This window comes from Triticum aestivum, chromosome 2D, assembly GCF_018294505.1.
Source record: "Triticum aestivum cultivar Chinese Spring chromosome 2D, IWGSC CS RefSeq v2.1, whole genome shotgun sequence".
In the NCBI taxonomy this organism is placed as follows: Eukaryota; Viridiplantae; Streptophyta; class Magnoliopsida; order Poales; family Poaceae; genus Triticum; species Triticum aestivum.
The window spans coordinates 227,230,795-227,256,634 of record NC_057799.1 but is presented as its reverse complement, the minus strand read 5'-3'; the positions used below and the strand labels follow the sequence as shown (position 1 = coordinate 227,256,634).

Sequence of the window (25,840 nt, the reverse complement as noted above, 5' to 3'; positions counted from 1 at the left end):
ACTTTCCTGGGTTATGCCCGGCCTCGTAAGATCAACACGTCGCAGCCCTACCTAGGCACAATAGAGAGGTCAGCACGCCGTTCTAAATCCTATGGCGCAGGGGTCTAGGCCCATCGCCCATTGCACACCTGCACGTTGCGAACGCGGTCGGTAAGCAGACCTAGCCTCCCTAATACAAGAGCAGGCGTTCCAGTCCAATCCGGCACGCGCCGCTCAGTCGCTGACGAAAAGAAGGCTTCGGCTGATACCACGATGTCGAGTGCCCATAACTGTTCCCGCGTAGTTGGTTAGTGTGTATAGGCCAGTGGCCAGACTCAGATCAAATACCAAGATCTCGTTAAGCATATTAATTGAAGTATCCGCGAACGCCGACCAGGGCCAGACCCACCTCTCTCCTAGGTGGTCTCAACCTGCCTTGTCGCTTCGCCACAAACTAACAGTCGGGGGCCTTCGGGAACCCAGGCCCACCTCTACCGGGATGGAGCCACCTGCCCCTTCAGCCCCCATCTCCGAAAAGTATCATAAGTAATGTAACAATATAAAGTATATAGCATATGCCCGTGATCACCTCCCGAAGTGATCACCTCCCGAAGTGATCACGGCCAAGTAGTATAGCATGGCAGATGGACAAGAGTGTAGGGCCAGTGATGGAGCACTAGCATCCTATACTAAGCATTTCGGATTGCAGGTAAGGGTAACAACTGTAGCAACAGTGACAGGCTATGCTGCAGAATAGGAGTGACCGAAAGCAGTAACATGCTACACTACTCTAATGCAAGTAGTAGAGAGAAGAATAGGCGATATCTGGTGATCAAGGGGGGGGGCTTGCCTGGAAGCTCAGCCGAGAAGGAGGGGTCGTCAACACCGTAGTCGTAGTGGGTAGCAGCGGCGTCGGTCTCGGTGTCTAACGAGAGAAGAGGGGGAAGAAACAATAAATATAACGCAAACATAAGCATGACGATGCATGACATGACAATGAGCGGTGCTAGGTGTGCCTTAACGCGGTAGGAGGTGATACCGACGAAGGGGGAAAACATCCGGGAAAGTATTCCTGGTGTTTCGCGTTTTTGGACAGATGAACAAGAGGGGGAATGTTGCATGTTTGCTATGCTAGGGATATGTGGCGGACGAATGGGCCACGTATCTGGATTCGTCTCGTCGTTCTGAGCAACTTCCATGTACAAAGTATTTTCATCAGAGTTACGGTTTATTTTCTATGATTTATCAAAGTTTTATGCATTTTTGAAATTTATTTTATTATTTAAACCGAACATTATCCAGAATAGTGCAAGGTGATGTCAGCATGACATCACCATGACGTCAGCAGGTCAAACCCAGCTGACCAGAGTCAAAGTTGGACTGTGGGTCCAGTGGGACCCACCTGTCATAGACTAACATGTTAATTAGGGTTTAATTAAGCAAGATTAATTAAGTTTAATTAATTGATTAGGTTAATTAAACACAATAAATTATGTTAATTAATTTAGTTAATTAATTAATTAATACCTGTATTTATTATTATTTTTAATTCTTTTTTACATCTTTTTTAATGTTCTAGGGGCTGGGCCCCATATGTCATTGGGCCAAGGGGGCCATAGTGGGTTCGGCGTTAGCGGGCGCTGGGCACCCGCCCAGGTCAACAGGGAGGAAATGGCGCTGGGCACCGGCGGCCAAAGCGGCGGAGGGGGCCAAGGCGGCACGTCGGCGGGCCGCGGCAGGGCCGCCGCGGGACGGAAACGGCAGCGGGCGGCGCGTGCGCGCGCACACGGCGGGGGCAGCAGCAGCGATGCGGAGCCAATGCGGCGCGCGGCGGGGCAAGGCCACGGTAGAGCAGGGCGAGGGGAGCAGGGGCTAGGCCACGCGCGGGGCGCGGGCGATGCGGCGCGTGCGTGCGCGGCGAAGGGCACCAGCGGGGAGGGTGGCCGGAGTAGGACATGTGCGGGGCACGGCTGGCGTGCAGGTGACGCGACGCGAGGCACGACCGATGAGCATAGGCGCGCGGGCCTGCGCGAGCGCGCGGTCGGGGGAGAGCCGGGGTCGGCGTGGTGGCGGGGCTAGCAGGCCGCGACGGGAGCGCTCGCGGCGTGCGCGGTCAGGGTGTGGCCTGGCCAGAGTGAGTACGACAGGGGCGCAGCGGAGCAGAGAAGGGGAGAGGAAGTTGAGGCTCACCGAGCCCTGTAGTTGAGCGAGGTGGGCTCGGGGAGGAGTCGAGGTTGGTCGCCGGCGACGTAGCTGTGGCGAGGTGGCGTCGGGCGGCGGTCGGTGTCGAGCGGCGATGGGGTCGGTGCGCGGCATCAGGGCGGCCTTGGTCGATCCGGCCACGGAGCTAGACGGCGGGGATGAGGAGGTGATGGTGTGCAGCGGCGGCAGCGGATCACGGGGAGGAACGGGCGGCGCGGCCGACGCGGTGGCTTCGGTTCCTTGCCCCGATCTCGATCCAGATCGGGGGGGAAGAAAGCGAGTGAGTGGGGTGAGCGAGGGAGACGTGGGGGGGCGAGTGGGGGCATGGGTAGGTTAGGTCACGGGGAGTGGGTTTAAGCTGGGGAGGTGAGGGGGCCAGCTGGGCCGGTCTGGTTGGCTGAGAGACCAGCTGGGCCGTGGCCCAGTGGGGGGGCCCTTTATTTTCCCTTTGTTTTCCATTTTGTCTTTTCTTTTCTTTTTATTTACTTTATTTCTTTTCTGTTTCTTTTAGTTGCTGTTTATCCTAGTGTTAACAATATACCAAAGTGGCACCTAAATTGATGTCACCAACTATGCTACTGCCACATAAATTTTGCTACCCAAAGTAAAATAGTTTCATAATTAATTATTGTTTAAAAGTATTTAAATAATAGTTTTCACTACTATTTTATTCACCTTAGGGTATTTAAGCATTCTATAAAAGTGTAGTTTCTCCACCATAATTACCTATGCAATATTTGGTTCACTCCAAACATTTTAGTTTTAATATTTGAAAACTTTTATTGTTTGCTTGATTTTGAATTTGAATTTGAATTGGTTTTAAACTAACGCGAGTTTATCGACAGTAACCGAGGTGACATGGCATCATTAGCAGAGGTTCGTTGTAGCTTAATTACCCGGGCGTCACAATTCTCCTCCACTACAAGAAATCTCGTCCCGAGATTTAAGAGGGGGACTAGGGGGTAAGGTCTGGTTACGAAATTCTAACGAATCTTCTGGATCTTTGTTGCTCTTCTTGGAGTGGTCGATCCATTACATTGATGTCTTCATTTTTCTGCTTCAGGTCATCAAGACGAAGTCGGCATCCTTTCTTCGGAAACTCCATCGTACTCACGAAAGAATAAAGGGGGAGCATAGCTACGACCTAATGCTTTTGAGGGAAACAATCTGGGGTTAACCTATGAATGAGCATAAGATTATCTCTCGAGTTGAACATATAAAATACATCGAGAGTAAGGTACGAAGGTACAATAAGAGGTTCCAAGCGGATAGATAGTTGTTCGAAGTCTGAACCAGAGTGAGGAAGTGGTTTCAGAGCAGCGGGAGTAAGTAGTGCGTCTAACACCAGAATAGAGCACTAGGAAGGTGTCCCGTGAATTAAATACGAAGCGAAGCGTGGGGAATAACTATTAGAAACAGGGTTGTACAGGAGAGTCAGGTTTCGATCATGTGGAACTGTTGGCTATGGGCCCACCATGTGAGTTAAAAGTAGGAAGGGCGGAGACGTCTTGCGTGATCATGCAAGCAAGGCATGTCAAAGGTTAGCCTGTCAGTTATGTCGGCCACAACATCGGTACCAAGGGAGAGGGACGAAGAGAACCATTTTCCTGCTCGTTGAACGAGGCGGACCAATAGGCAAAGTTCTCGTCCATCGGTGGTTACCAGAATGTTATCGAAAAAATGTAACAGGGTCTTACCGACACGGTTGTACACCAAGGTGTTTACATAAGCAAAACAATATTACTGCTTAGATCATATGGATCACAAGGAAGGCTAAACAAATCAATGGAAAGGAAAATGTGATCATCATATCAAACAGAATAATGGAAAGGAAAATGTGTTTGACACATATACCAAGGGTATTCCCTTCCCAACGACAAGCAGATCAAGATATCCATGACAGGATATAAAGTAGAAAATCATTTAGGTAAGGGGAGATATATTTAATGACATTACCCATACAACAGTGTTTGGATAATTGAGCAAGAAACATTTAGCATTGGGCTTCAAATGTTCTTGTTGAAAATCAGAGTACCATAGACATGCTTCGAGATAGCATTGACATGGTCATCAAGGAAGGGTCAGATTTTGGATTCACATAGGATCCATCATGAACAACTTATAGAATAAGTCTTATGATTTCTCATGGAAGAATCGCTAACCTTGCTAAAAAGGAAACTATAACAATAGGTCCTCCAGCCAGGTGTGTTAGGCATGACATCATCTTACCGGTTCATATAAGGACCAATGTTATATCTTTTGGAAGTATGCTCCAACCATCATATCCGACCGAGATTCAGATCTGTTTGATGTCAGGATACCTCAGACTCTGCATGCCTGAGAAGAAAAGTTGTGACACAATTGACGAGATGACATTGTAAGATTCTTGGGAAACGAACTATGGAAGCAAGTTCCGAATCATGAGTTCATAATTTAACCAAGGAGAGGATGAGGAGGTGGCTAATGAACTCAGCGACAATTCATTGAGACTTCCAAAAGAAGGATTTCCACAACTATGTGAACAAGGAGATAACATTTGTCAGACCAGATGACATAATGAGGTATGCTTGAGGAAAACATACACAATTTAACATTGGTTGAAAGGTGCACCCGAAATATGGGTTTATGTAGCATGATCAACGTTTGAATGGTGATTCAATAACCAGTAGTCTTACGATGAACTATCAGCCATTAACTTCAAAGCAATAGGGTTGCTAGAAGTTTTGAATCCGCACGTAATGGTTAAATTGTCGGGTTTCCAGTTAGAAACAACATGAGGACCAAGAAAAGAATGGTGATGGTAATAAGTATCACTTTTATGAATAATTCTTAAGGGTGGTGAATTTCTCGCAACATTCTTGACATAAAATACGATAGTGCTCCAAGGTAGGACATAACTTAAGCTGGATAGCAAGGAGCTCCATAACATGAACAAGTATGTGTTGGATGGAAGGCAATAATGTTGTCGATGATAACACAAACCATCGAGGGGGCAAGCATGGAATTTCTCATCAGGAACTCAATGTATGTCTCGGAAGACGTTAAAATGCTGACGATGATCATGACACATTTGTCGAGGGGTTTCAAGAAGATGTAATCGATCGGCGACGACATCAAGCCAAGGGAATGCTGAAGCAAAAGGTTATTATAACCATAGATAAGATGCCATCTCAGAATTCAGAGTTGTCTCTCAAGATGAACAAAATGATGCTGAAAGTGGATGTATTCTTAGAGCCGGCTATTAGAATAGATAAACTTCCCTGCAGGGGTGCACCACATTACCCAACACGCTCGGTTTTGGCCGGACACACTTTCCTGGGTCATGCCCAACCTCGTAAGATCAACACGCCGCAGCCCTACCTGGGCACAATAGAGAGGTCAGCACGCCGGTCTAAATCCTATGGCGCAGGGGTCTGGGCCCATCGCCCATTGCAGACCTGCACGTTGCGAACACGGCCGGTAAGCAGACCTAGCCTCCCTAATACAAGAGCAGGCGTTCCAGTCCAATCCGGCGCGCGCCACTCAGTCGCTGACGTCAAGAAGGCTTCGGCTGATACCACGACGTCGAGTGCCCATAACTTTTCCCGCGTAGTTGGTTAGTGTGTATAGGCCAGTGGCCAGACTCAGATCAAATACCAAGATCTCGTTAAGTGTATTAATTGAAGTATCCGTGAATGCCGACCAGGGCCAGACCCACCTCTCTCCTAGGTGGTCTCAACCTGCCCTGTCGCTCCGCCACAAAGTAATAGTCGGGGGCCATCGGGAACCCAGGCCCACCTCTACCGGGATGGAGCCACCTGCCCCTTCAGCCCCCATCTCCGAACAGTATCATAAGTAATGTAACAATATAAAGTATATAGCATATGCCCGTGATCACCTCCCGAAGTGATCACGACCCAGTAGTATAGCATGGCAGACGGACAAGAGTGTAGGGCCACTGATGGAACACTAGCGTCCTATACTAAGCATTTAGGATTGCTGGTAAGGGTAACAACTGTAGCAACAATGACAGGCTATGCAGCAGAATAGGAGTAACCGAAAGCAGTAACATGCTACACTACTCTAATTTAAAACAATACGGTGGCTAGCCAACTCGCTCCCAGGAAGCTCCCTCGATTTGCATCTTCGTTGGCCGTTGGATCTTGGTCCAAACTCGTTTTGGACGTTGGATTGGGACTCAGGTCTGTGTTATTACTTTTGACCGCACTATTGTTTGTCTGCGTCCATGACTGGTGGGCTCGTCCGAGCTTTCTATTGGCTGAGTGAACTCCTAGCGGGTGCAAACGAGCGTATCCTCGCGCGTCGTGCGTCTTCCTCTGCCCCAAACCCTACACCCCACCCCACCCCAATCCCTCCGGCCACCGCTACCCCACCCACGTTTCTCCTACACCCCCTCCTCCCTCCTCTCTCTCCCCCCTCCTCGTCCGCGCGCACATCGCCCAGTGCTCACGTGCTCGCCTCCCGGACCAGCCACCGTCGCGCCGCTGGGGCTCGTCCGCCGCGGGTTTCCACGGGGAAGGAGCAGCGACGGGGGTAGGCCCCAGGTGGCGCACACTTCATGGGGAGGCAAGGAACTAGGAGGTGATGGGGTCGGATCTTGTGGTGCTTTGTCGGAGCTCGATCCATCGCCTCCCAAACCAGCCGTCGCCGTGCCGCTGGGGCTTGGGTTTCCATGGGGAATCACTACACAGCAGCATGCCTCCCTCCTTCATCATCGTCATCAGAGCCACCGCACCTCTCCTTCCTCCTTGCTCGCACCCCTGCCGCGGCGCGCATCCCTCCCCTTTCGATCTAATTTCATTCTTGTTTCACATGTTGGTTTGGTTGGCAAGAGACGTTGCAGTGCCGACGGCAGTAGCCAGGGTTGGCGTTGCTGATGTCTGTAGGTATTTTCGTCCTCGCCAGTCACACATTTCCTAGGTTTGGTCAATGTCTCTGGAGCTAATGTATTATCCTTTGATTTCTCCTATATTTCCCTTCCTGATTTTGTTTGATGATTTGCGAGGTTATGGGATTGGATCTCCCTTTTCTAAGATTCTTAGCTGATAAGTATATTGTGCGGAAAAAGTCTACAGAATGATGTTGTGCACATCCAAATCCAAGCAGTGTAAGTGACCTAGCATTTCACTGGTGGTATGGTACATCTCATACAATTTCTGAATTCCAATACCGTTCCTGTGTAGCTGGATACTCCATGGGGCAAAGTTGAAGCTTTGTACATCACTTCTCTCCATGTTTATTAATGTTTCTTCATGTTTGGCAGTGATATGGGTTTCCATGTACTTGATATATGCATTCCTTGTGTTCCATCTATGTATATATGTTTCTGCCCATAAATGTATTTATGAGCTGACTCCATTTTTTACTGCTTTTCTGTGGCAATTTGAAAAGGACCCTTCCATGGTGCTCAGCCACCGTCCGATTTCGAGGGAGAATAGGAGACCCCGACGACGAAAACGAGCTTCCTAGTGGCGAACCCAAGGATGCCGGTGATTACGGCAGGTCCATGCTCCAGTTCTTCTATTGGGTGAGCTTCTGCACTCTTCTTGTCAAGGAGATGTTCATGTCTAGCTAGGTTCCTACAAAGAGGATTCTTTTTGTTTCTGCAGTTGACCAGATGCACAGATCTAGCTAGGCTTTCATATAAAAAATTTGTCCTCTTTTTAAGTTTGTTGGGTACCTCAGCTTAGTTTTTGCAAAGTGGATTTTTGTTTGTTACTGCTCAGGAGATGCTCTAGGATCTAGATATATTCCTAGAAGTTTTTTTGTTGGCTTTCTTGGTTTGTTTGGTTCCTAGATCTTTCCTCGTCGAGAAGGGGGTAGATTTGTCCGGAGCTCCTTTTCTCTTTATAGAGGAGTCTTTTGTTCCTTTGCTTGATTTGGTGCCTGGCGTGGGTAACGGGGACAGGCGACCACGGGCGGATTTTGGGGAGGTGCCAAGGTGAGCTTCCCCACCGCTCTTCATCTCTCTCTCTACAGACGTCTATGCAATATTTTTGTAGCGCAAATGCCCCTGTACCATGTAAGCCTTCCCTTGATTGTGTCATGACACACATTAGATATTCCTGGCAAGGGCACACCACACCACATACAGTACCAAATCAATGTAGATTTCAAAACACCACCTGAAAAAATTTGTAGGTCGTCATGGAAAGATAAGGAAAGGGGGAAGAAAAATAGGAAAAAACACACCTGTGCCATAGGGATAGGTGCCATTAATCAGTAGATATTCAACCATTGCCATTCCCTTCTCAACATCACAAGAGGATACCTCTGTACCTAATGCACACCATTAGTTTGATATCTACTGTATTAGTGCAATTACTTATACAGACCATTGACTGGTGTGCAGGGAGCCCTTCTAATTGGTGATCTATGTGTGTTTTCTTTTCTTTTTTGTTGTAGCAGCCTAGAAGGCATGGTTTAACCATAGGCTTCCAGTTACTCTATGTTTTGGGTGTCAAATAAATAGGCCGTTTTAGGCTATGCCTTACATTCTTTTCATACTCTGCAAATTAATATCATCCATTTTAAACCACAGCTACTCCCCCAATGGTGAAAATCCCCTACAGAATGGTGCTGGATGACCTTTTAGAATCTTTGGGCCTGCCAGTGGCTGAGTATCAAACCAAAGCATGCGAGGGTGGTTTGAAGTTACGAAGAACCCCATTTTCATTCAGATATGCATGCCTTTTTGTCATCCAAAGTGTTTGCATTTAGGTTTATATTATTGATTTGGGTTTAGTTGTTTAGATCAAAACTGCAATCTTGCATGTAGATTGGACAGATTAATTCTCACTTTGAGGACTCCGTTTTGTTCATCCGGAATGTTTTTTCAAGTGTCTCAAGAACTTCGCTATGATGTTTTTCAAGTGCCTTTCCATGTCTTCTTATTTTGCTAATTCGGAGTCGAGTAGAGATATTATACTCCACCATTCCTTCTGTTGTAAATAATTATCCCTTCTACTTCATTGTCTTAGTTTTTGTATAGATAACACTCACCTATTCCTTTGTTCTCTCAGGTATTCGCTCAGTTCATGTGCTTGGGATTTGTTTTGATTGATGGACCTCAAAGCTGATGCAATAATGCATGAACTTGCCAAAAGGTACACAATGACTTGGTTACTACATCTAAATCAATAAAAGAGCTTTTGACTAACCTATGAGAGGTTTCTAAGTACCTAAGAAATCACATTGTATGGTTTATTGGCCTAATAAGTTCTAGGGATGCATCTTTTTTATCAGTTATGATAAGAGTGTAAACAACATTCATGCTTGGTATAGAACGATTAACAAAACACTAAGTTGATGATCAGTATTTTGGCGTTACTTATTGTTTATCTTGGCCTCCATTGTTTATCTTGATTTACAATGCTGAAGGTGGATGAAATGCACTCTAATTGGCGTTATGTTCTGAAATTATGGTTCTGCCACATTAAAGATTGATCTATAATAATTTTATATGAAAATAAAGTCCTTTGCTATGCAAATAACACTTGGTTTAAATCGGGAACTCGTGCCAAGGATTGAGTCATAGCTTTTGTATGCGTCCCTATCACTATCACTCATGCTTTTGTTTTCGGTACAGATCTGTAAATGGTAGGCATTCTTATGCATAAATCGCTTCACTCTTCTTCCTTACATGACATGCAAGGTTATCATTAATCAAGGTTAATGCAATTGTTGTAATCAGGCAAAGCATCAACATTTGAGATGCAAATATAGACGTCCTAGAAAACCCAAGCATATAATTTGATGGCAAAGAGACCACAGAACACATGAATGATGTTATCTTGATGATGGTGCCTTAAACTACTACACCTAGCGTATTTCAAATGCAATACCTGCCAATCTGGAGCTACCAAAAAAGTCCTATGTAGTTATACACCTCATGGCTTCAACAATTTTACTTGCAAATGCACTAACCATTAATTAATAATGACAATATGGATGCTCTTATCTTAGAATATGCTCTAAAACCTGAAAAATATGATAATGAACCTGTCTCATCCTTACCACCAGGAAACTCTGTTTATCAGGGTCGTTTCAGTTTTCAAGTGTCATCAATGATACATGGATGGATGGTGTCGTCATTGCTCCGCTGCCCCGTGTTTTGGTTGTTTTGGTCCACGCCCAAGGCAAGGTTAGATTTGTTCTGATTGCTAGCCAGTTTGTGGGGTTTTCCTTTGGAGCTCATCATAAAAAATGTGGTTTTAATACAGTTTGTACCGCAATATCCTGCTGGTTTGTTTCATGCTTGATTGAGTGCTCATGTGCCATCGGTTCATATCCATGTTTGTAAGGCTTTATTGCTCCATTAACATGACTTTCTTCAGTTAAATGTGGTTCTAATCCGGTTTGTACAGAAATATCGTTGTTGAGTACCATGATCCCGTCGGTTAGGCTCACTTCTAATTCTGAATTGTGCTTGCTGAGTGCCTTCTTTTTTTACTAGCTTTCATTGGTGTATATGCAAGCTATAGAGGTTTGTTGAACAATCTGGTTATAGCTTTATTCTCTTATTTTCTTGCTCATTGCCATGTTGTTTTAGTTACCAGAAATATAAACAGACCATGTGAAAATAAGCAAGCTTCTTATTGGGATATATTTTTGTGACACTGTTTTGTACAACAAAAGCTTTTTCCTGCTATGTAAATAATATTTCGTGTCCAAAATCTTGCTGAACTCATGGTTTGTTACCTATATTACTGGTTTGCATGCTTTAAGAAGGTGATTATAACATGTTTGCATTCATATCTCTGGCCATCTCCGATGAATCTTTTTGTTAATTGCTCATGCCTTATTTCAGAAAACCAAATCTGCACCATGACGATATGCTTCATGACGAAACCACTTGCTTTCATATGTATTGGACTACTGCATCATCACCTTCATCAATGGGAGGACGAAATCAGTAGTAGCACCAGCCGGCCAGCGAGGAAAGCTGCTCGGATCTGCCACCATGCCCACCTGCAACTTCCGTAGGGTTGTTCGGCCACTTAGAGAACTTCTGGTGGCCATAAGCAATCTTAGTTGCTCACTGTGATAATCTAAATGTATGCAGTTTCCCTCTTTGCGTGTGTGCTTCTGTGTCTTTCCTAGTATATTCCCAGTCTATGGAATAGTCATATTAGGCATGTAGTTTATTTTAATTTCTGTATAAAAGCTTGGTACCAACATACAAATATGATTATTTTTTCAATTTCTCAGTGTGGTAACCGTATTTTCAACTTAAAAAAATCCCACAACCTTCTGAAACAATCAATCAGTTGAGATGCATCACATTATCTTTTTCTCTTGACATTGATGGGTATTGAACCCATAGATCAGCTTATCAATGGAACTCTTATTGGGTTGAGAAGGTGTCACAAAAACTAAAGAGCAGTTTTAACATGGTCCCTGATTAACTCTTACCTTCTTACGTATTATGTGAAGGGGGTAAGAGGGACCTTGTTAAAATTAGCGAAAACTCAAAAATAGGGCGATTAGCTAAGGAAAGAAGCTAAGAAGCATCAGGAAGGACTTTTAGGATGGTACCGCGGTCAAATGCATCCTAGGATAGGTACTTTAAGAATTATGGTGTGTTCTTCTCCTTTTTTGTTTACCTTAGCCACATAGGTTAGCCTCAATTTATTATTATCCTTCTGTTTAGAGTAGATACAGAACTGAGGCTTACCTATGCCTAGGTTGTGATAGGACATAGTTGCTGAAAAGTTGAAATACATCCTTAACTGCTTGTACATCTTATACAAATATGTTTTTATCAAGCTCAAATTTCTTAGCGTGATAACCATATTTTCAACTAAAAAAATGCTTCCTTAATTGGTCTATACATGTTATACAAATATGATTTTTTTTTTAAATTCACATTTTTCACCGTGATAAACATATTTTCAATATAGCATGATTTAACACATGGGCTTTCTACTACCAATATCGAATGTCCTTGCAAAATGAAACTATTTTCATCGACAACATGGCTTTAGCGGGTCTCTGCGCCATTTGGCGTAACAGATCAACTTTTGTCAACGGGCGCAATAAAACAGCAATCCTTCAACAGATTAAAACATAGTGCATATACAAAACTTTTTAGATCTTGTGAACGGTGAATTCTGGTTTCCCCTTGCGAGCTCGAAGGGAGAAAACGCAGATATCCTGTTTTGTCAGCTTTGCTTTCTCTGCAAAGTCACCCCAGTTGTGGGTTATGGTAGCCCTGTTGTCCACACCATTAATAAGGCGAACACACCTTATGCAGCGTCCAGATGATAGCTTGATCTTCACCCCATCAACCGGAGTAGTGATGAAATCCGCCAGATGCTTCTTAGTAAACAAAGCATAAAAGTACTACATATTCAAACTGCCCATATTCTTAGTAAACTTGCTAAAAAAATACAACCATGCCAACTTTACTCTCTCATCATAGTGGCCATATTTTCAAACTGAACATATTCATATTATGCAAAGTTTCCATCTTCCCAGACTATTATTTAACAACGTAATAAACATGTTTAAAAAATAGCATGATTGAGTTGAAGGTTCTTGCAGCATGAAACTATTTTCATCGACAACATGTCTTCATCAGGTCTCTGCGCCATTTGGCGCAACGGGTCAACTAGTGCAAGCAGTAGAGAGAAGAATAGGCGATATCTGGTGATCAAGGGGGGGGGCTTGCCTGGAAGCTCAGCCGAGAAGGACGGGTCGTCAACACCGTAGTCGTACTAGGTAGCAGCGGCGTCGGTCTCGGTGTCTAACGAGAGAAGAGGGGGAAGAAACAATAAATATAACGCAAACATAAGCATGACGATGCATGACATGACAATGAGCGGTGCTAGGTGTGCCCTAATGCGGTAGGAGGTGATACCGACGAAGGGGGAAAACATCCGGGAAAGTATTCCCGGTGTTTCGCGTTTTCAGACAGATGAACCGGAGGGGGAATTTTGCATGTTTGCTATGCTAGGGATGTGTGGCGGACGAACGGGCTACGTATCTAGATTTGTCTCGTCGTTCTAAGCAACTTTCATGTACAAAGTATTTTCATCCGAGTTACAGTTTATTTTCTATGATTTATCAAAGTTTTATGCATTTTTGAAATTTATTTTATTATTTAAACCGAACATTATCCAGAACAGTGCAAGGTGATGTCAGCATGACATCACCATGATGTCAGCAGGTCAAACCCAGCTGACCAGAGTCAAAGTTGGAATGTGGGTCCAGTGGGACCCACCTGTCATAGACTAACATGTTAATTAGGTTTTAATTAAGCAGGATTAATTAAGTTTAATGAATTGATTAGGTTATTAAACACAATTAATTATGTTAATTAATTTAGTTAATTAATTAATTAATACTTGTATTTATTATTATTTTTAATTCTTTTTTTATATCTTTTTTTAATGTTCTAGGGGCTGGGCCCCACATGTCATCGGACCAAGGGGGCCATAGTGGGTTCGGCGCTAGCGGGCGCCTGGAGCGGGCGGTAGGCACCCGCCCAGGTCTACAGGGAGGAAACGGCGCTGGGCGCCGGCCGCCACAGTGGCGTAGGGGGCCAAGGCTGCGCATCGGCGGGCCGCGGCAGGGCCACCGCAGGATGGAAACGGCAGCGGGCGGCGCGTGCGCGCGCGCACACGGCGGGGGCAGCAGCAGCGATGCGGAGCCAATGCGGTGCGCGGCGGAGCAAGGCCACGGTAGAGCGGGGTGAGGGGAGCTGGGGGCGAGGCCACACGTGGGGCGCAGGTGATGCGGCGCGTGCGCGCGCGGCGAAGGGCACCAGCGGGGAGGGTGGCCGGAGTAGTACATGTGCGGGGTGCGGCTGGCGTGGAGGTGACGCGGCGCGAGGCACGACCGATGAGCAGAGGCGTGCGGGCCTGCGCGAGCGCGCGGTCGGGTGAGAGCCGCGGTCGGCGTGGTGGCGGGGCTAGCAGGCCGCGACGGGAGCGCTCGCGGCGTGCATGGTTAGGGTGTGGCCTGGCCGGAGTGAGTACGACAGGGGCGCAGCGGAGCAGAGAAGGGGGAGAGGAAGTTGAGGCTCACCGAGCCCTATAGTTGAGCGAGGTGGGCTCGGGGAGTACTCGAGGTCGGTCGCCGGCGATGTAGCTGCGGCGAGGTGGCGTCGGGCCGCGGTCGGTGTCGAGCGGCGACGGGGTCGGGGCGAGGCGTCGGGGCGGCCTTGGTCGATCCAGCCACGGAGCTAGACGGCGGGGATGAGGAGGTGATGGTGTGCGGCGGCGGCGGTGGATCGCGGGGAGGAACGAGCGGCGCGGTCGGCGCGGTGGCTTCGGTTCCTTGCCCCGATCTCGATCCAGATCGGGGGGAGGGAAGAAAGCGAGCAAGTGGGGGAGCGAGGGAGACGTGGGGGGAGCGACTAGGGGCGTGGGCAGGTTAGGTCACGAGGAGTGGGGTTAAGCTGGGGAGGTGAGGGGGCCGGCTGGGCCGGTCTAGTTGGCTCAGAGACCAGCTGGGCCGTGGCCCAGTGGGGGGGTCCTTTATTTTCCCTTTGTTTTCCATTTTGTCTTTTCTTTTCTTTTTATTTACTTTATTTCTTTTTTGTTTCTTTTAGTTGCTGTTTATCCTAGTGTTAACAATATACCAAAGTGGCACCTAAATTGATGTCACCAACTATGCTACTGCCACATAAATTTTGCTACCCAAAGTAAAATAGTTTCATAATTAATTATTATTTAAAAGTATTTAAATAATAGTTTTTGCTACTGTTTTATTCACCTTAGGGTATTTAAGCATTCTATAAAAGTGTGGTTTCTCCACCATAATTACCTATGCAATATTTAGTTCACTCCAAACATTTTAGTTTTAATATTTGAAAACTTTTATTGTTTGCTTGATTTTGAATTTGAATTCGAATCGGTTTTAAACTACCGCGAGTTTATGGACAGTAACCGAGGTGACATCGCATCATTAGCTTAGGTTCACTGTAGCTTAATTACCCGGGCGTCACAATGCAAAAACAAAATATGAATTGGTTTGCAACAGTACTTAGAGTAGTGATTTGCATTATTATACTAACGGATCTTACCGACCTTTCTGTTGAGTTTTGTGTGGATGAAGTGTTCGAAGATCGACGATGTCTCGATGTGAGGAGAAGGAGGAGAGGCAAGAGCTCAAGCTTGGGGTTGCCCAAGGCACCCCAAGTAAATATTCAAGGAGACTCAAGTGTCTAAGCTTGGGGATGCCCCGGAAGGCATCCCATCTTTCTTCAACAAGTATCGGTATGTTTTCAGATTCATTTCGTTCATGCGATATGTGCAAATCTTGGAGCGTCTTTTGCACTTAGTTTTCACTGTTCTTTTGTGCACCATGCTGGTATGAGATAGTCCTTGGTTGATTTATAGAATGCTCTTTGCACTTCACTTATATCTTTTGAGTATGGCTTTATAGAATGCTTCATGTGATTCACTTATATCATTTGAAGTTTGGATTGCCTGTTTTCCTACACATAGGAAACCACCATTTGTAGAATGCTCTTTTGCTTCACTTATATTTGTTAGAGCGTGGGTGTATGTTTTGTAGAAAGAATTAAACTCTCTTACTTCACTTATATCTATTTAGAGAGATGGCAGGAATCAGTCATTCACATGGTTAGTCATAAAATCCTACATAAAACTTGTAGATCACTGAATATGATATGTTTGATTCCTTGCGATAGTTTTGCCATATAAAGATGGCGATCTTAGAGTCATGATAGTGGGTAGTTGTGGATTGTAGAAATACTTGTGTTGAAGTTTGTGATTCCCGTAGCATGCACGTATGGTGAACCGTTATGTAACGAAGTTGGAACATGAGGTATTTATTGATTGTCTTCCTTACGAGTGGCGGTCGGGGATGAGCGATGGTCTTTTCCTACCAATCTATCCCCCTAGGAGCATGCGCATAGTACTTTGTTTCATGACTAATATATTTTTGCAATAAGTATGTGAGTTCTTTATGACTAATGTTGAGTCCATGGATTATACACACTCTCACCCTTCCATCATTGCTAGCCTCTTCGGTACTGTGCATTGCCCTTTCTCACCTCGAGAGTTGGTGCAAACTTCGCCGGTGCATCCAAACCCCATGATACGATACGCTCTATCACACACAAGCCTCCTTATATCTTCCTCAAAACAGCCACCATACCTACCTATCATGGCATTTCCATAGCCATTCCAAGATATATTGCCATGCAACTTCCATCATCATCATATACATGACTTGAGAATTTATTGTCATATTGCTTTGCATGATCGTAAGATAGCTAGCATGATGTTTTTATGGCTTGTCCGTTTTTTGATTTCATTGCTACGCTAGATCATTGCACATCCCGGTACACCGCCGGAGGCATTCATATAGAGTCATATCTTTCTTCTAGTATCGAGTTGTAATATTGAGTTGTAAGTAAATAAAAGTGTGATGATCATCATTATTAGAACATTGTCCCATGTGAGGTTATCAAAATAAAAGTGGCCAGAGAAGCACCCCCCCCCCCGCCCCAAAAAAGAGAGAGGCCGAAGAAAAAATAAAAAAATGAGAGAAAAGAGAGAAGGGACAATGTTACTATCCTTTTACCACACTTGTGCTTCAGAGTAGCACCATGTTCTTCATATAGAGAGTCTCTTGAGTTATCACTTTTATATACTAGTGGGAATTTTCATTATAGAACTTGGCTTGTATATTCCAACGATGGGCTTCCTCAAATGCCCTAGGTCTTCATGAGCAAGCAAGTTGGATGCACACCCACTTAGTTTCAGTTTGAGCTTTCATACATTTATAGCTCTAGTGCATCCGTTGCATGGCAATCCCTACTCCTCGCATTGACACAATTGATGGGCATCTCCCTAGCCCGTTGATTAGCCGCGTCAATGTGAGACTTTCTCCTTTTTTGTCTTCTCCACACAACCTCCACCATCATATTCTATTCCACCTATAGTGCTATTTCCATGGCTCACGCTCATGTATTGCGTGAAGGTTGAAAATGTTTGAGAACGTCAAAAGTATGAAACAATTGCTTGGCTTGTCATCGGGGTTGTGCATGATTTGAATTTTTTGTGTGATGAAGATGGAGCATAGCCAGACCGTATGATTTTGTAGAGATAACTTTCTTTGGCCATGTTATTTTGAAAATACATGATTGCTTTATTAGTATTCTTGAATTATTGTTGTCTTAATGTCAAAAGATAGACTATTGCTTTGAATCACTCGTGTCTTAATATTCATGCCATGATTAGATTACATGATCAAGATTATGCTAGGTAGCATTCCACATCAAAACTTATTTTTTATCATTTACCTACTCGAGGATGAGAAAGAATTAAGCTTGGGGATGCTGATACATCTCCGTCGTATCTATAATTTTTGATTGTTCCATGCCAATATTCTACATCTTTTACATACTTTTGGCAACTTTTTATACTATTTTTGGGACTAACATATTGATCCAGTGACCAGTGCCAGTTCCTATTTGTTGCATGTTTTTTTTTTCACAGAAAATCCATATCAAACGGAGTCCAAACGGGATAAAAACTGACAGAGATTTTTTTTGGAATATATGTGAATTTTGGGAAGTGGAATCATCGCGAGACGACGCCCGAGGGGCCCACGAGGGTGAGGGGCGCGCCCCAGGGGGTCAGGCGCACCCGCGTGGCCACCCTGTAAGGTGGTTGGTGCCCTTCTCTCGCTGCAAGAAAGCCAATATCCGGATAAAAATCGTGTCGAAATTTCAGCCCAATCGGAGTTACGGATCTCCGGGAATTTAAGAAACAGTGAAAGGGCAGAATCAGAGAACGCGGAAACAAAGAGAGACAGAGAGACAGATCCAATCTCGGGGGGGGGGGGCTCTCGCCCCTCCCATGCCATGGAAGCTAAGGACCAGAGGGGAAACCCTTATCCCATCTAGGGAGAAGGTCAAGTAAGAAGAATAAGAAGGGGGCTCTCTCCCCATCTCTTCCGGTGGCACCGGAACGCCGCCGGGGCCATCATCGTAGCCGCAATCTACACCAACACCTCCGTCATCTTCACCAACATCTCCATCACCTTCCCCCATCTATCTACAGTGGTCCACTCTCCCGCAACCCGCTCTACCCTCTACTTGAACATGGTGCTTTATGCTTCATATTATTATCCTATGATGTCTGAGTAGATTTTCGTTGTCCTACCGGTAGTTGGTGAATTGCTATGATGGGTTTAATTTGCTTATGGTTATGTTGCTGTCCTTTGGTGCCCATCATATGAGCGCGTGCGTGGATCACACCATAGGGTTAGTTGTATGTTGATAGGACTATGTATTGGAGGGCAAGAGTGACAGAAGCTTCAACCTAGCATAGAAATTGATGCATACGGGATTGAAGGGGGACCAATATATCTTAATGCTATGGTTGGGTCTTACCTTAAGGAACGTTAGTAGTTGCGGATGCTTGCTAATAGTTCCAATCATAAGTGCATAGAATTCCAAGTCATGGATGACATGCTAGCAGTGGCCTCTCCCACATAAAACTTGCTATCGGTCTAGTAAAGTAGTCAATTGCTTAGGGACAATTTCGCAACTCCTACCACCACTTTTCCACACTCGCTATACTAAATTTATTGTGTCTTTATCTAAATAGCCCCTAGATTTTGTTTACGTGCTCTTTATATTCTTGCAAACCTATCCAACAACACCTACAAAGTACTTCTAGTTTCATACTTGTTCTAGGTAAAGCGAACGTTAACCGTGCGTAGAGTTGTATCGGTGGTCGATAGAACTTGAGGGAATATTTGTTCTACCTTTAGCTCCTCGTTGGGTTCGACACTCTTACTTATCGTAAGAGGCTACAATTGATCCCCTATACTTGTGGGTTATCACTTTCTCCAGGAATGCATTAAAATTCAAGGAAGCTACATCGCGAGCCATTAATCTACAACATTAATTTGCAAAGACATTAAGACTATGTTCATGATAATTGGTTTAGTTAATCAAATTACTAGTGAACTCCCACTTAAATTAACATCCTCAAGTTCTCTAATTGTTACATGATCCATATCAAGTAATCCATGTCCGATCATCACGTGAGATGGGGTAGTCATTAATGGTGAACATCTCCATGTTGATCATATTTACTATATGACTCATGCTCGACATGTCGGCCTTTGTGTTCCGAGGCCATGACTGTACATGCTAGGCTCGTTATGTTTAACCCAAGTATTCCGCAAGTGTAAAAACTGGGTTACACCCGTTGTATGTGAACGTAGAATCTATCACACCCGATCATCACACGGTGTCTCGAAACGACAAACTGTCGCAATGGTGCATACTTTGGGAGAACACTTTGATCTTGAAATTAAGTGAAGGGATCATCTTATAATGCTACAGTTGTCCGAAGCAAAATAAGATGCATAAAAGATAAACATCACATGCAATCAAAATGTGTGATATGATATGGCCATTATCATCTTGTGCTTTTGATCTCCATCTCCAAAGCACCGACATGATCTCCATCATCACCGGCAAGACACCATGATCTCCACCATCATGATCACCATCATCGTGTCGTCACGTGGTTGTCTCGCCAACTATTGCTTCTACAAATATTGCTAATGCACAGTGATAAAGTAAAGCAATTACATGGCATTTAATGATTGACACGCAGGTCATACAATATATTAAAGATAACCCTATTACAAAACATAACCCTATTGCGGTTGCCGTACTCATCGACATGAAAGTCATTAACCTATTACAAAACATGATCATCTCATATATCAACATATATCACATCACAAGATGCTTTGCAAAAACAAGTTAGACGTCCTCTACATTGTTGTTGCAATTTTGACTTGCCTGCTAGAGCATACTATAGGAGCCATTCTTATCTATGCAAAATCACAATGGTGATATAGAAGTTGCCTTTTAAACATCTACAAGGACCGCCTTTGTTAAATCAGATTCAACTAAAATGGGAGAGATAGACACCCGCAAAGCCTTCATGCAATACAAGTTGCATGTCAAACAGTGGAACCAGTCTCATGTGCGAGGACATGTAAGTGGTCTGTGCTGCTTCTTCCCACACTACCGCTGAATCCAAATAAGACAAGGGAAGTAAGCAATCTAAACATCAACGCCAACAATCATACGTCCATTTTGCATCATGCTTTTATATCGATATTTATTGCATTATGGGCTGTTATTACACATTATGTCACAATACTCATGCCTATTCTCTCTTATTTTACAAGGTTTACATAAAGAGGGAGAATGCCGGCAGCTGGAATTCTGGGCTGGAAAAGGAGCAAATATTAGAGACCTATTCTGCACAACTCCCAAAGTCCTGAAACTCCATGGAAGTTAATTTTTGTAAATAATAGAAAATACTGAGCGAAGAAAATACCAGAGGGGGCCCACACCCTGGCCACGAGGGTGGGGGCGCGCACTACCCCCCTGGGCACGCCGCCCTGCCTCATGGGCCCCCTAGTGGCCCTCTGGTGCCCATCTTATGCTATATGAAGCCTTTCGTCCGAAAAAAATCAGAAGCAAGCTTTCGGGACGAGACTCGGCTGCCACGAGGCGGAACCTTGGCGGAACCAATCTAGGGCTCTGGCGGAGCTGTTCTGCCGGGGACACTTCCCTCCGGGAGGGGGAAATCATCGCCATCGTCATCACCAACGCTCCTCTCAACGGGAGGGGGCCAATCTCCATCAACATCTTCACCAGCACCATCTCCTCTCAAACCCTAGTTTATCTCTTGTATCCAATCTTTGTCTCATAGCCTGGGATTGGTACCTATGGGTTGCTAGTAGTGTTGATTACTCCTTGTAGTTGATGCTAGTTGGTTTCCTTGGTGGAAGATCATATGTTCAGATCCAATATGGATATTAATACCCCTCTGATTATGAACGTGGATATGCTTTGTGAGTAGTTACGTTTGTTCCTGAGGACATGGGAGAAGTCTTGCTATTAGTAGTCATGTGAATTTGGTATTCGTTCGATATTTTGATGAGATGTATGTTGTCTCTCCTCTAGTGGTGTCATGTGAACGTCGACTACATGACACTTCACCATTGTTTGGGCCTAGAGGAAGGCATTGGGAAGTAATAAGTAGATGATGGGTTGCCAGAGTGACAGAAGCTTAAACCCTAGTTTATGCGTTGCTTCGTAAGGGGCTGATTTGGATTCATATGTTTCATGCTATGGTTAGGTTTACCTTAATACTTCTTTTGTAGTTGCGGATGCTTGCAATAGGACTTAAGCATATGTGGGATGTTTGTCCAAGTAAGGACAGCACCCAAGCACCGGTCCACCCACATATCAAATTATCAAAGTACCGAACACGAATCATATGAACGTGATGAAAACTAGCTTGACGATAATTCCCATGTGTCCTCGGGAGCGTTTTTCTCTATATAAGAGTTTGTCCAGGCTTGTACTTTGCTACAAAAAGGATTGGGCCACCTTGCTGCACCTTATTTACTTTCATTACTTGTTACCCGTTACAAATAATCTTATCATAAAACTATCTGTTACCTATAATTTCAGTGCTTGCAGAGAATACCTTGCTGAAAACCGCTTATCATTCCCTTCTGCTCCTCATTGGGTTCGACACTCTTACTTATCAAAAGGACTATGATAGATCCCCTATACTTTTGGACATCAAGACTCTTTTCTGGCGCCGTTGCTGGGGAGTGAAGCGCCTTTGGTAGGTGGAATTTGGTAAGGAAAAATTTATATAGTGTGCCGAAATTTACTGTCACTTGTTACTATGGAAAGTAATCCTTTGAGGTGCTTGTTCGGGTATCGTCACCTCGACCAGTAGAGCAAAGAGTTGCTCCTCAACCTACTGAACCTACTGAAAATGAAAATGTTCACTTTGAAATTCCTTCGGGTATGATAGAGAAACTGCTAGCTAATCCTTTTGCAGGAGATGGAACATTGCATCCCGATTTACACTTAATCTATGTGGATGAAGTTTGTGGATTATTTAAGCTTGCAGGTATGCCTGATGATGTTATCAAGAAGAAGGTCTTCCCTTTATCTTTGAAGGGAGATGCATTGACATGGTATAGGCTATGTGATGATATGGGATCATGGGACTACAAACGGTTGAAATTGGAATTCCATCAGAAGTTTTATCTTATGCATCTTGTTCATCGTGATCGTAATTATATATATAATTTTTGGCCTCGCGAAGGAGAAAGCATCGCTCAATCTTGGGGGAGGCTTAAGTCAATGTTATATTCATGCCCCAATCATGAGCTCTCAAGAGAGATGATTATTCAAAAAATTTATGCTCGGCTTTCTGACAACAATCGCTCCATGCTCGATACTTCTTGTACTGGTTCCTTTGTGATGAAGACTATTGAATTCAAATGGGATTTATTGGAAAGAATTAAACGAAACTCTGAAGATTGGGATCTCGATGAAGGTAAAGAGTCAGGTATAACACCTAAGTTTGATTGTGTTAAATCTTTTATGGATACCGATGTTTTCCGTAAATTTAGCACTAAATATGGACTTGACTCTGAGATAGTAGCTTCTTTTTGTGAATCTTTTGCTGCTCACGTTGATCTCCCTAAGGAGAAGTGGTTTAAATATAATCCCCCCGTTGAAGTAAAAGTAGTTGCACCTATTAAAGTTGAAGAAAAGACTATCACTTATAATGATCCTATTGTTCCTACTGCTTATGTTGAGAAACCACCCTTTCCTGTTAGGATAAAGGAACATGTGGACATATTTATCATTATTGGCTACCGCTTGAGGACAAGCGAGGTCTAAGCTTGGGGGAGTTGATACGTCCATTTTGCATCATGCTTTTATATCGATATATATTGCATTATGGGCTGTTATTACACATTATGTCACAATACTTATGCCTATTCTCTCTTATTTTACAAGGTTTACATAAAGAGGGAGAATGTCGGCAGCTGGAATTCTGGGCTGGAAAAGGAGCAAATATTAGAGACCTATTCTGCACAACTCTAAAAGTCCTGAAACTGCACGGAAGTTATTTTTGGAAATAATAAAAAATACTGAGCGAAGAAAATAACAGAGGGGGCCCACACCCTGGCCACGAGGGTGCGGGGGCGCGCCCTACCCCCCTGGGAGCGCCCCCTGCCTCGTGGGCCCCCTGGTGGCCCTCCGGTGCCCATCTTCTGCTATATGAAGTCTTTCGTCTGAGAAAAAATCAGAAGCAAGCTTTTGGGACGAGACTCCGCCGCCACGAGGCGGAACCAATCTAGGGCTCTGGCGGGGCTGTTCTGCCAGGGATACTTCCCTTTGGGAGGGGGAAATCATCGCCATCATCATCACCAACGCTCCTCTCATCGGGAGCGGGCCAATCTCCATCAACATCTTCACCAACACCATCTCCTCTCAAACCCTAGTTTATCTCTTGTATCCAATCTTTGTCTCATAACCTAGGATTGGTACCTGTGTGTTGCTAGTAGTGTTGATTACTCCTTGTAGTTGATGCTAGTTGGTTTACTTGGTGGAAGATCATATGTTCAGATCCAATATGCACATTAATACCCCTCTGATTATGAAAATGAATATGCTTTGTGAGTAGTTACGTTTGTTCCTAAGGACATGGGAGAAGTCTTGCTATTAGTAGTCATGTGAATTTGGTATTCGTTCGATATTTTGATGAGATGTATGTTGTCTCTCCTCTAGTGGTGTCATGTGAACGTCGACTACATGACACTTCACCATTGTTTGGGCCTAGATGAAGGCATTGGGAAGTAATAAGTAGATGATGGGTTGCCAGAGTGACAGAAGCTTAAACCCTAGTTTATGCGTTGCTTCGTAAGGGGCTGATTTGGATTCATATGTTTCATGCTATGGTTAGGTTTACCTTAATACTTCTTTTGTAGTTGCGGATGCTTGCAATAGGACTTAAGCATATGTGGGATGTTTGTCCAAGTAAGGACAGCACCCAAGCACCGGTCCACCCACATATCAAATTATCAAAGTACCGAACACGAATCATATGAACGTGATGAAAACTAGCTTGACGATAATTCCCATGTGTCCTCGGGAGCGTTTTTCTCTATATAAGAGTTTGTCCAGGCTTGTACTTTGCTACAAAAAGGATTGGGCCACCTTGCTGCACCTTATTTACTTTCATTACTTGTTACCCATTACAAATTATCTTATCATAAAACTATCTGTTACCTATAATTTCCGTGCTTGCAGAGAATACCTTGCTGAAAACCGCTTATCATTCCCTTCTGCTCCTCGTTGGGTTCGACACTCTTACTTATCGAAAGGACTATGATAGATCCCCTATACTTTTGGACATCAAGACTCTTTTCTGGCGCCGTTGCTGGGGAGTGAAGCGCCTTTGGTAGGTGGAATTTGGTAAGGAAAAATTTATATAGTGTGCCGAAATTTACTGTCACTTGTTACTATGGAAAGTAATCCTTTGAGGTGCTTGTTCGGGTATCTTCACCTCGACCAGTAGAGCAAAGAGTTGCTCCTCAACCTACTGAACCTACTGAAAATGAAAATGTTCACTTTGAAATTCCTTCGGGTATGATAGAGAAACTGCTAGCTAATCCTTTTGCAGGAGATGGAACATTGCATCCCGATTTACACTTAATCTATGTGGATGAAGTTTGTGGATTATTTAAGCTTGCAGGTATGCCTGATGATGTTATCAAGAAGAAGGTCTTCCCTTTATCTTTGAAGGGAGATGCATTGACATGGTATAGGCTATGTGATGATATGGGATCATGGGACTACAAACGGTTGAAATTGGAATTCCATCAGAAGTTTTATCCTATGCATCTTGTTCATCGTGATCATAATTATATATATAATTTTTGGCCTCGCGAAGGAGAAAGCACCGCTCAATCTTGGGGGAGGCTTAAGTCAATGTTATATTCATGCCCCAATCATGAGCTCTCAAGAGAGATGATTATTCAAAAAATTTATGCTCGGCTTTCTGACAACAATCGCTCCATGCTCGATACTTCTTGTACTGGTTCCTTTGTGATGAAGACTATTGAATTCAAATGGGATTTATTGGAAATAATTAAACGCAACTCTGAAGATTGGGATATCGATGAAGGTAAAGAGTCAGGTATAACACCTAAGTTTGATTGTGTTAAATCTTTTATGGAGACCGATGTTTTCCGTAAATTTAGCACTAAATATGGACTTGACTCTGAGATAGTAGCTTCTTTTTGTGAATCTTTTGCTGCTCACGTTGATCTCCCTAAGGAGAAGTGGTTTAAATATAATCCCCCCGTTGAAGTAATAGTAGTTGCACCTATTAAAGTTGAAGAAAAGACTATCACTTATAATGATCCTATTGTTCCTACTGCTTATGTTGAGAAACCACCCTTTCCTGTTAGGATAAAGGATCATGCTAAAGCTTCAACTGTGGTTCGTAAAAGTAATATTAGAACTTATGCAACCCCTGAGCAAGTCAAAGTTGAACCTAATATTGCTATTGTTAAGGATCTCTTGGCTGATAATATTGATGGGCATGTTATTTATTTCTGTGAGGAAACTGCTAGAATTGCTAAACCTGGTGCTAAAGATAAACATAGACCTGTGGTAGGCATGCCTGTTATTTCTCTTAAAATTGGAGATCATTGTTATCATGGCTTGTGTGATATGGGTGCTAGTGCTATTGCAATACCTATCTCTTTATACAAAGAAATTATGCATGATATTGCACCTGCTGAGATAGAAGAA

The 25,840-nt window shown here is 44.1% G+C and overlaps 1 long non-coding RNA gene across 8 annotated transcripts; it reads left to right on the top strand.

The window, feature by feature from the left end:
- The first annotated feature begins 6,525 nt into the window (after positions 1-6,525).
- Positions 6,526-11,441, top strand: LOC123052633 (uncharacterized). 8 transcript variants are annotated; one of them, XR_006424862.1, is made up of 6 exons: positions 6,526-7,067; positions 7,187-7,288; positions 7,365-7,708; positions 9,204-9,287; positions 10,204-10,324; positions 10,991-11,441. It is a non-coding gene; the product is annotated as an uncharacterized lncRNA (long non-coding RNA). The 8 variants fall into 8 exon arrangements; XR_006424861.1 differs by having other exon boundaries at positions 6,526-7,101; XR_006424860.1 differs by having other exon boundaries at positions 7,187-7,708.
- The last annotated feature ends 14,399 nt before the right edge of the window (positions 11,442-25,840 follow it).